Source organism: Danio rerio, chromosome 2, assembly GCF_052040795.2.
Source record: "Danio rerio strain M-AB ecotype USA chromosome 2, GRCz13ab, whole genome shotgun sequence".
Classification (NCBI taxonomy): domain Eukaryota; kingdom Metazoa; phylum Chordata; class Actinopteri; order Cypriniformes; family Danionidae; genus Danio; species Danio rerio.
The window spans coordinates 57235001-57247528 of NC_141022.1; the positions used below are offsets into that span (position 1 = coordinate 57235001).

The 12528-nt window shown below is 37.3% G+C and overlaps 1 protein-coding gene and 1 long non-coding RNA gene across 5 annotated transcripts in view; both read right to left on the bottom strand.

Moving 5' to 3' along the window:
* Positions 1-193, bottom strand: part of pnhd (pinhead) — a 25214-nt gene extending 25021 nt beyond the window's left edge. For 3 of the 4 annotated variants that reach the window (XR_015477721.1, XM_087239327.1, XM_087239326.1), the window contains exon 1: position 1. This exon is cut by the window's left edge and continues 74 nt beyond it. The gene's annotated coding sequence lies outside the window, so the exon portion shown is untranslated. 4 annotated transcript variants of the gene reach the window in all.
* Positions 1-12528, bottom strand: part of LOC147846549 (uncharacterized) — a 1651758-nt gene that overhangs the window by 686237 nt on the left and 952993 nt on the right. The gene's annotated exons all lie outside the window — the stretch shown is intronic.

The following is a 12528-nucleotide window of genomic DNA, read 5'->3' on the forward strand; positions in this document are numbered from 1 at the left end:
CAAACTCCGCTCTTGTCCCTCAGTATATTTATATCACAGGTGAAATGCTGTGAATAAGACAGAACTAATCAATCTGAATCAGTTTAAATGGCTGCAGATCAAAGAGCAGCAGAGACGCCTCTGTGTGAGCAGCCGCTCCATAATTCAGCACTTACAGGAGTTTAGAGCTCATTCAGAGGGATTAATCATCTTTTATCTCAGGGGGAAAAGATGTTTAGCACCTCCACTTTAAACAAAATGAGCTCAAAGCCCCGGCCCCCCTGAAGAGCCTTTGTGTTTAATCCACATGGGGACAAATGGTGGGTGGGTGGTTGGGTGGGTGTGGGTGAGTGAGTGCGAGTCTGTTTTAATGAATGAAAATAATGAACTTAAACGTAATAATTCACCATCTATCTAAAATGTAATTCACTATCTATCTATCTATCTATCTATCTATCTATCTATCTATCTATCTATCTGTCTGTCTGTCTGTCTGTCTGTCAGTCTGTTTTACCATCTATCTATCTATCTGAATATCTATCCATCCGTCTATCTGTCCGTCTGTCTGTCTGTCTGTCCGTATCTATCTATTTAAATATCTATCCATCTGTCTGTCTGTTTTTCCATCTATCTATCTATCTATCTATCTATCTATCTGAATATTTATCCATCCGTCCGTCTATCTGTCTGATTATCTATATCTATCCATCTGTCCATCCGTCTATCTGAATATCTATCCATCCGTCTGTCTGTCTGTCTGTCTGTCTGTCTGTCTGTCTGTCTATCTATCTGAATATCAATCTGACCGTCCGTCCGTCTGTATCTATCCATCCGTCAATCTGTTTATCTGTCTATCTATCTATCTATCTATCTATCTATCTATCTATCTATCTATCTATCTATCTATCTATCTATCTATCTATCTATCTATCTATCTATCTATCTATCTATCTATCTATCTATCTATCTATCTATCTATCTATCTATCTGAATATTTATCCATCTGTCCGTCCGTCTATCTGAATATCTATCCATCTGTCTATCTGTCTATCTATCTATCTATCTATCTATCTATCTATCTATCTATCTATCTATCTATCTATCTATCTATCTATCTATCTATCTATCTATCTATCTATCTATCTATCTATCTATCTATCTATCTATCTATCTATCCGTCCATCTGTCTGTCTGTCTGTTTGTCTGTCTATCTATCTATCTATCTGAATATTTATCCATCTGTCTACTAATCCATCCATCCATCCATCCATCCATCCATCCATCCATCTATCTATCTATCTATCTATCTATCTATCTATCTATCTATCTATCTGAATATTTATCCATCCGTCCGTCTATCTGTCTGATTATCTATATCTATCCATCTGTCCATCCGTCTATCTGAATATCTATCCATCCGTCTGTCTGTCTGTCTGTCTGTCTGTCTGTCTGTCTATCTATCTGAATATCAATCTGACCGTCCGTCCGTCTGTATCTATCCATCCGTCAATCTGTTTATCTATCTATCTATCTATCTATCTATCTATCTATCTATCTATCTATCTATCTATCTATCTATCTATCTATCTGAATATTTATCCATCTGTCCGTCCGTCTATCTGAATATCTATCCATCTGTCTATCTGTCTATCTGTCTATCTATCTATCTATCTATCTATCTATCTATCTATCTATCTATCTATCTATCTATCTATCTATCTATCTATCTATCTATCTATCTATCTATCTATCTATCTATCCGTCCATCTGTCTGTCTGTCTGTTTGTCTGTCTATCTATCTATCTATCTGAATATTTATCCATCTGTCTACTAATCCATCCATCCATCCATCCATCCATCCATCCATCCATCCATCCATCCATCTATCTATCTATCTATCTATCTATCTATCTATCTATCTATCTATCTATCTATCTATCTATCTATCTATCTATCTATCTATCTATCTATCTATCTATCTATCTATCTATCTATCTATCTATCTATCTATCTATCTATCTATATATCTATTTGTCTGTCTGTCGGTCTGTCATAAACTTCTTTTAAGAAAGTTAGTTTAACATTATTAGAAAATTGTTTTAAAGCTTTGATGTTTCCTCTATCATTATAATCGCTTAACAGGTTGTGTTTCTCACAACAAAGACCGATGCAATCTGATTACCGCAACATCAGCGCTGATTAATCTGCTAATCTGATCAAAGACGCCCCTGAATCAGAAACAATCAATCATGGTTAGCCTTAAAACCTTTTGTTGTGTTCTCATCCACTAGATCACAGGAATCAGTTTAGACACAAGCAACATATATCAGATAAAGCCCAGTTCACACCAAGCATGATAACTATAAATATAGAGATTGCTTCAAAAAAGGATGCAGAATGTAAAACATAAGCAGAGGTTAGACTACAGCGACTGTAGACTATAATGATAAAGACCGTACAGACGATAAAGATGTAGGAAATAAGATTGTTGGGATCACATTTAGAAAAATTTTCCCAGCTAAAGGCACATTGACACCAAGCATGTTAACTATAAATATAAATACATTGATGAATATACAGCTGAGAAAATAAGTATTGAACATGTTTTTTTTTTTTCTGGAAATAATATTTCTAAAGGAGCTGTTGATATGGAATTGAAGTTAAAAACCCAAACAATACCAACATAAAAATAAAACAAACAAAACAATCTGATAAATGAGGTTTGTATAATGACAATAAAATTATATAATTAAGGAGAAAGTGCTGAACTCGTATATTTAAATACAAAATATATATTTAATACTTTATATTAAAGGCTTTTTGGTGACGGCAGCTTAAAGACGCCTGAAGTCACATGCATTAATCAGGTGTGAGTTTCTTACAGACTTCAACAGAGTGTCAAAATCTTGATGGTTCTGTGGGCCTCGTCAATCAAATCTGAGCTTTAACTTGTATTTTCTATTGGATTCAGGTCAGGTGATTGGCTGGGCCATTCTACAGTTTGATTTTCTTTCTCTGAAAGCATTTGAGAGTGAATGAATGACCATTTATTTTTGTTTTTCATTTGGCATTACCACCTTGTAACCAGCAGATGTCCTCAGTGTGCTACTAGTGCTGAACATTCATTTATTCATTTTCTTTTCGGTTTAGTTCATTTTTTCATCAGAGGTCATCACAGCGGAATGAACTGCCAACTTATCCAGCTTATGTTTTTACACGGCGGATGCTCTTCCAGCTGCAACTTAATAATGATATAAAAGGTATTTTCTTGTGATCTGTTCCGGTTATATGGAACAAAAGGACGATGTATGCATTATTTGCACTGCTGAACGGTTTTCTAAAAATAAAGTTTATTGCTAAAGGGCCATGAAACCCCCTCGTTTCAGCAGGGTGTTTTCACACCTCTACTTTGGAAAAAGTCAGAAAAGTGGGCGTGTCCAGCTCTGTTTAGGGGGGAGTGTCGGAGGAAGAAAAGAGGCTTGGTGTGGGAGTGTCTATTTGGGCGCGCTGAATTTCACAGTCAAAACACACACCCACAGAGGACAAAGTGACTGTGTTTACATGGACATCTGTAGTCAAATTATTTGCCAAATTATTAAATGGTGGACTTTAACTGCAGTTTGGCTCTTTCATTCAGGGAATTCATTCATGTCCCTCGCGAAAAACGAGATATTTGATTCAAGGAACTGCTCTAAGCGTGTATTTTCAATGTTAGATACCGCACGGCGAATGAGAGAAAAAAAAAACTCAGCATTTCCCGGAAACTTAGATGCACACGGCAGGTAGCGTCAGAAAGCCGCGTGTGTTATTCCGGTCACAAAATCCTACACGAGGTTATAGTTTGGTTGTAGTGCTAACTTGTTTACACTCGGTGCAATAGCTTGTTCGATACAAATAAAATACAAACTAAATAAACAAAGAACGCTGGTCGCTCACTTACCGAATCTGTAGAAACAGGACAATCACCAGCAACTAGAGCCGCGTCTTTTTTAAGAGGAGACTACAAGCGAATCCGGATCTCAGCGTTTGCAGATGAGAACAGCTCTCAGGTAAACAATAATCCTCCTTAGACACGTAAGTTATTGTTGTCGAGCGTCGCGTACACTGTTAATCCACACGTGACTCCAGCTGCGCTCTCACAGAGAGAAAATGAAAACAAAACTTCACTGCAGCAAACTATAAAAGCAACACTTCACGCTTGTTTTGCCAACACAACGTGGCGTCTCTGTCGTCTAAACACTGTGACAGTAATGAATATTAATGAAGTTGCACAATAGAGCGTGCTGATTGGTTTGAACCAAGCCTTACTCATGCATTAATGCATCACACTGTAAGACGTAATAAGACACACTCTGGCACAGACATCCAGTCTGCACGCTGGAATACAACGATATTATGTCATGACCGTGACGCAGCTTCAAAAATTAGTTTCAAACCGGAAGTACGAATTTGCTTGAAATAACGCAAAAACAACCAATTTACACGTTTTAGTGAAATATAGGTGTCCTATATTGGTGACTGTCAACAGCTCAAAAAATGTGTTTTGGTGTTTCGTGACCCTTTAAAATCACTTCCACTTCAGGAGTGACAGTAACAGGTGCAGTGGACATTCGTTTGGAATCGTTGCTCATCTCTCCATGTTATAGTTCGAAATCAAAATAAACATAATTGTTTTAATATGAAAGGCAATCAGCATGTTTCAAAAACATGGTCATAAGTATCCTAATGTCTTGCAAAGCAGACTATCGGACAACATTACAAAAACTTTGCTATGGTTGATAATGAGCTTTAAGACTAATATAACCTATATATATAAGATACTTAGTTTGGGTTTTGTTCTTTTCATTTCTTTAGCTCTGCTCGATTTTGTCTTAGTGTTGTATATATTGTAAATAGTATAATTTAACATTACTTACCAACTTTTTCTTTATTTTTGAATATGTAATGTAATGTAATGTGTATTTATATAACGCATTTATTGTGTATGGCCATACACCCAAAGCGCTTCACAATCATGAGGGGGGTCTCTCCACACCACCACCAGTGTGCAGCATCCACTTGGATGATGTGACAGCAGCCACAGGACAACAGCGCCAGTGCGCTCACCACACACCAGCTATTGATGGAGTGGAGAAACAGTGATAGAGCCAATTCGGTGGAAGGGGATGATTGGGAGGCCATGATCATAAGGGCCGATAGAGGGACTTTGGCCAGGACATCGGGGTTACACCCTTGCTCTTTCACGAGAATTGCCATGGGATTTTTAATCACCACAGAGAGTCAGGACCTCGTTTTAACGTCTCATTCGAAAGACGGCGCCCACTGACAGTGTAGTGTCCCCTTCACGTTTTACTGGGGGATTAGGACTTATGCAGACCACAGATTGAGCGCCCATTGCTGGCCTCACTAACACCACTTCCAACAGCAACCTAGTGTTCCCTAGTGGTCTCCCATCCAGGTACTGACCAGGCTCAGCCCTGCTTAGCTTCAGTGAGTAACCGGTCTTGGGCTGCAGGGTGATATGGCTGTGGCCAAAACAGATGAATAATTCATTGTTTTTGTTCACTTTTGGGAATTATAAATAAAGTCACATATTTTTGGTATTACTTCTGTTGTCTTTTGCACTTAATCACTGTTTGTATAAATATTAGGGATGTAACGGTATTGTAAATACCGTCATACCACAATATTAATTTTTTTCGATATTACCGAAGTCGCATGACTCGGGAAGCGAACGGGAGGTAGCGAAAACTACAATTCCCATCAGCCCATGCTTGACCATCATCCCTTGCGGTCTGTTGTCGCTACAGATTCAGTAATGCGGAAATGGAGTGTGCTGCTAGAAGCGGGGATGAAAAAGAGCTGGAAAACTCTAAAGCGGGTGTTGTCGCCGCACGCGCACTGAATAGCGGTGTTGTCGCGCGAGTTCTTATCAGCTGTGTTGTCGCGCGAGTTCTTATCAGCTGTGTTGTCGCGCGCGTACTGAATAGCGGTGTTGTCAGCACACTGTTCAGATTGATGCAGACATGAGACCTCTATCTTACTCATGGTTTGTCCTCTCAAGTGGGGGAAAGACAATGCACAACGTTACCCACTGCTGTCAACCTGGGCCAAGTCATATCTCTCTTGTCCCAGAAACCTCAGTCCCAAACGAGAGGGTTTTTTTCTGTTGCAGGGGACATTGTAAATACCCAGAGATACCAGCTTTTACCAGATTATATTTATATGATAATTTTACTTTAAACCCATCTCTGTCTAAGTGAGTGAGTGAGCGAGTGATTAAATGTTGATTGTGATGAGTTTTCAACAATACTACATTGAAACTTAATTTTTTTACATGGTTTAATATTTTTTTGTTATTAAAATTGAAGTTCCTGTTTCAAAAGCTTACAGATAGATGGCTAATTTGTATGTCATTGACACTTTTGGCACTTTTTTGGAGTATTTTCATAAGTTTTGTTTTTTCCTGTAAATGATTCAATAAATACCGTACCGTGACATTCATACCGAGGTATTACAGTACCGTGAAATTCTGATACCGTTACATCCCTAATAAATATAATTTAATTACCTATAAATGTCAAACCCCACCATTCCCTAGACTAGCGTCAGGGGTTTGTAACACTAAAATGAAAACCCAATGACCAAAAGATACACTGAGCTGGATACCTGAGCTACTTTTCCTTTTAATGTCTCTTCATGTAAATTTGTATCATTACCACATGTTTGCAGTAAATGTAAAACAACAGCAGAGCTGCTGGGATCCCATTCAGAATGATTTTTCCAACTAATAAATGATAAAACATTGACAGACATTCAGAATTCATTGAAATATAAAGGGCTTGCACAATACAATTGCTACAGACGACATTGTGGAGAGGCATCGCTTGACGTTAAGCCCTCTTTTCAATGGAAGTTTACCACTGCAGTTAGGCCAGCAAATTGAAGTTTAAAAAAAGCACCTGAGGTATCAAGTTTAGATTTAGCATCTTTGTCTTTCCACTTTTAAAAATACTGATTGAAAAAAAAATTGTGTTGTTTTTTATATCACTTACACTGACTAAATCTGACTACATGAGCTGGATTCACTGGTTAAATGCGCTAGAAACAAAGCACACTTGCTTGTTACAAAAACAATGCAAAAAGAAAAGTGTAAATTAGACATGAACAGATTTTTATCATTAGTTGGTGTAGACACAAATTTGGTTATCCTTATATCCATATTTACAGTTATTGTCCTTAGTGTGAACGGGCCTTAGTAAATAGAAAAAGACCAGGTTTGAGTTCTAAAGCAGCCATTTTTCCATGATAATAGCCTTAGAGGCCCTCTTCTACATCAAGAATATAAATTGAGGAAAAGTTTCAAAGGGAAAAACAGATGAATGAAGATGACGGAGGCCCTCTGTCACCCCAGACCACAACAAAAATGTAAAATAGCAGGTGTAGAAAGAGAGGGATGTACATTTCAACCAGATTTGACCAGAAGTACTGCAGAATCCTCTATGGATAACTGAGACTGTGGACTGATTGTGAAGCGCTCTATACATATAAGCATAACTGGACTGACTTAATAAGGACTAAAGTTTCTACATTTTCTGTACGGGTTTGTGATATAGAGTTATAATTTGTGACCCTGGACCACAAAACCAAAGTGTTGCGTTTTTGAAATTAAGAAAAGCTGAAAGCAGCTGAATAAATAAGCTTTCCATCAATGCGCCGTTGGTTATAAGACTAAATTTGATCGAGATACAATTATTAAAAATCTGAGGGAGCAAAAAAAAAAAAAAATCGTCTTCAATATTGCTTAAACTAAGCTCTTAGCATAAAATATTACAATTCAGAGATTTTGGTTTTTAAAAAAATTATAATTTTGACTTAAGCAGTGTATTTTTGGTTATCCCAAAACGCACAGATTTAATGTAAAGAAATGGGATAGAATGGTAAAATATGGGAGAATTTCGGGAAAAACGGGAGGGTTTACATGAGTGAAGGGAACAGGAAGCGTTTGTGGAGAAACAGTTTTGCGAGGGAACGCAAAACATCTTTGCGAGAAAACGCGAAAAACTGAGAAATATATATTTTCCTCCCACCCATTTTTTTCTTTCACCCATTTTTTTTTTTCACCCAGCCAATTTTTTTCTCCTCCACTACGTCCCTTCTGGGGTTCTGTAACAACCTAAACACGTACAGTATACAACATAATACTATTGACTTTAAATGATTTTTTAAAAAGTTAAAAACGAAATAAAGCAAATAAGACTTTCTTCAGAAGAAAAAAAATTATAGGAAATACAGTGAAAAATTCCCCGCTCTGTTAAACATCATTTGGGAAATGATTGAATAAGAAAAAATTCAGAGGAGGGCGGAGAAACAGAAACAAACACTTACTGTTACTCCTCCTCTGTTGGCAGAATCAGCTGCAGCGGATCTAATGTGAGTCACTTTCTGTCTGACACACACACCCACACAGTCAGTCAGACAGACAGACAGACAGACTTACAAACAGTCAGACAGACAGACAGACAGACAGACAGACAAACAGTCAGACAGACAGACAGACAGACAGTCAGACAGTCAGACAGACAGACAGTCAGACAGACAGACAGACAGTCAGACAGACAGACAGACAGACAGACAAACAGTCAGACAGACAGACAGACAGACAGACAAACAGTCAGACAGACAGACAGACAGACAGACAGACAGTCAGACAGACAGACAGACAGACAGACAGACAGACAGACAGACAGACAGACAGACAGACAGACAAACAGTCAGACAGACAGACAGACAGACAGACAGACAAACAAACAGTCAGACAGACAGACAGTCAGACAGTCAGACAGACAGACAGACAGACAGACAGACAGACAGACAAACAGTCAGACAGACAGACAGACAGACAGACAGACAAACAGTCAGACAGACAGACAGACAGACAGACAAACAGTCAGACAGACAGACAGACAGACAGTCAGACAGTCAGACAGACAGACAGACAGACAGACAGACAGACAGACAGACAGACAAACAGTCAGACAGACAGACAGACAGACAGACAGACAAACAGTCAGACAGACAGACAGGCGCTTCCATCTCCCTCTGAGGCCAGACGTCTGGCTCTGATGGGGATTGTGTCCGTTTGCTTATCCTTCGGTCTGGAGGCGCTGGAGGATCAGAGAAAAAACCGACCTGTATAATTAGGTCACATTATGCTGCACATTATATCACACAATATATAAGTAATCTCTACACTGCTCACTCACATGTACAGAGAGTATTGGAGACATGTGATAATAACCCTGTTTATTGGTCTAGTTTAAAAAGTGTGCTATTAATGCTAACCATATTTTACTTTCAGACCAGAAACCATGCATACAGAACAGCATATAAACAACTAAAAACTGCATAGAAACACCTTGAAAGCATATAGAAACTACCTATAACTCTGTAGCAACCGCTTATTACACATTACAGAAATTACCAATTAAACATCGATAAACAACAGCACTACAACACATTATTAACCCTTTATATGGCACTAATTGAAGTACTCATTAAATACTGAGGGTTATTGTATATCATTATCAATGGAGTTACCATAAATGGTTTTTTGCTTGATAAATGGGTAAAGGTGTAGTATGTCGGATTGATACCTAGTTTATTGATCTAGGTGTTTCTCAAACTTTTTTCACCAAGTACCACCTTAGAAAAAAATTGTCTCTCCAAGTACCACCTTACGATGCTATTTTTAACCAGTATTAAAAAATAGCGTTGTAGGCCTAATTAAGCAGCTAAAGGTGTGCACAGTTTAAAAATTATGCAAATTAATTACTATTATTAAGAATATGTATTATTGTCAATCCCTTTAAACATTTTAAATAGTCTGAACATTAACTGTGCTTGCAGATAAAAAAAAAAAGTTTTAGTTAAATTGTGCTTTTAAAAGTTCATTAAAAATGACCTGTTCTTAAAAAGTAAAAAGAAAACTGCTGTACTTAAATCTAAAGTATTCATTGTAGCCTATTCATCAAAAGCTGGAGATGTTGCTTGGACCTTATGAATATAGGCTATATGTCATATTCCTACACTTTCAGACAAATCTTGAAATATATGTTAAATGTACATATGACAGGGTTCATACAGGCACAGCCTTATGAAAATCAAGGAATTTTAAGCACTTTTTCCAGCACCTATTTTTTTTTCAAGACTGACATGCTATGTATTGAAGACCTGAAACGTATTCTCAGCAACCCATAAAACATTGCATACTAATAGATACAAATAAAAACCCTTAATAATAATATTTATAAATCATATATTAATAATATAATAAACCTGCATTAAATGCTTGTAAAATCTTTTTTGTACTCAAGTAAATATACTATTACACTGCTAAAATAACAAAAATGTTAGTAAATAATACTAATATTAGGTAAAAGTACAAAGGACTCTTTTAAAAAGTACTAGTTGGTTACTTTTGAAAAAAAATCTGATTTTCATTATGAAATCACTTTTTTAAGTTTAAACCTGATTGAATGGTTTAATTGCTTAAATCCAAAGCTACATGTATAGGAATTTGTACTAACAAAGGAAGTATTGTCGATTTTTCCTTTTATGACAATTAATCTTTTTCAATAGCACTGGTAAAACTACCACATAATCTTTAAGGCCATAGAGACACTTTTTGCCCATTTTTATAAACGATATTTTCAAGCTTTGAAAGGTTAAATTAAAGTATATGGTAAAAATATTTAAATTTAGCCTTTTATTTACATTTGTTACACTATTTTTCTTTACAATATGACAAATTTGTTTCTTAAATAGCTGTACATCACATGTAGATTTTATTTTACACTTGATCTTAATCTAAAATAGAAACTTTAAAAAAAATACAAGTACGCTGTCAGTAAAAAAATAAAACAAATGGCTTCATTTTACTTGAGGTATTTGAAATGACAACACTACATTAATCAAAGCAGTGCTTTAAGAGCCTTATTGTTAATTTTGATAAATAAACAATAAGTAACAAAGGATTGCTTTGACCTGTAATGCTTTAAGACAGATCAGAATACAGCTAAATGTATAAATCACTCAAATACATCATCCAGAAACATTTCCAGCATAATTATTTTGTCGTAAAGAAACAAAAAAAAATTTAGTAGTAGTTTGGCCATTTTCTGCCGTTTATTATTCCTAGTCATTTCTCCCATAGGTGACTGAATCGGAAGTTCTAAGACAATCGCGAAAACAGGCGCACTTCCGCATTTTAGAATAAGGTCAATAAGCTGCTCAGCCAATGTTTACATTTGTAATATTTGTATTTTTGCTTGGTGTCTGGAAGAAAGATGTTTAGGCCTCTTTTTTCTGACTAGCTTCTTGGACTTAGAATTAGATATGCCACATCTGGGACCACTGCAAAATTCGATAAAATGTGAGATCCAGTCTTTTTTTCTAACACAACATTAATACTAATATAGTTTTTTTATTTTCTGAAGATTTATATATTTTTCTCTCTCTCTCTCTCTCTCTCTCTCTCTCTCTTTACATCCATTCCGATGTCTTTTTGTATGTCATATATATCTTATATGTTATCTTATATATTTTTTCCTTGTTTCATGCTTTATTTTACATTTAAGTTTGCCTGTCTGTTTTTTGTTTTTCTATGTCTGCAAAAACTCTAATAAAAAAATATTTAAAAAAACATTTTAAGGTCAATATTATTGTAATGAGGAGACTGACACGGAGGGATCCATTTTGCAGTATTTAATAGACACAGTTCAAACACAAACATCCAATACGTACTAAATTGCGAACTCACATCAACAGCATTCAATATAGATCAGGGGGCTGGCGGCTGACAGACACAGAGTGATTTACCAGGCATGGATCAGAGGCAGGCGGCGTGGTTCAGAGTCTGTATAACAAGCGTGGGTCGTGGGCAGGCAGCGTGGTTCAGAGTCCGTATAACAAGCGTGGGTCGTGGGCAGGCAGCGTGGTTCAGAGTCCGTATAACAAGCGTGGGTCGTGGGCAGGCAGCGTGGTTCAGAGTCTGTATGACAAGCGTGGGTCGTGGGCAGGCAGCGTGGTTCAGAGTCTGTATAACAAGCGTGGGTCGAGGGCAGACAGAAGGCAACTCAGAGTCAGAAACAGTCCGGGGTAATGCACAGAAGAGCAGGCAGGGAATAACGCTCAGAAATGTTGGCCATGGCTGAACAAGACTTCGCAATGAGCTGGTGTTTGAGTGTGGCTTATATAGGGAGCGTGGGTCGTTAACTGGATTCAGATCAGGTGTGAGCACCTAGTCTAGGTGAATGATGTAATGCTTAGAAGTCCGGGGATGGCGGCCTCTGCTGGCCAGCGAGGGGAATGACTGGGACCGAGTCGGTGACAATTATTAGTCCCCTTATGCAATATTTGTTTTGGACTGTCTACAGAACAAATCACTGTAAAGCTGCGGTCACACTGGACTTTTCTCCCCATAGACTTCCATTCATACGTATGCGAATGCGTCAGACTGGAAACGCAAGGTCATGCGTCAAGTTTCGC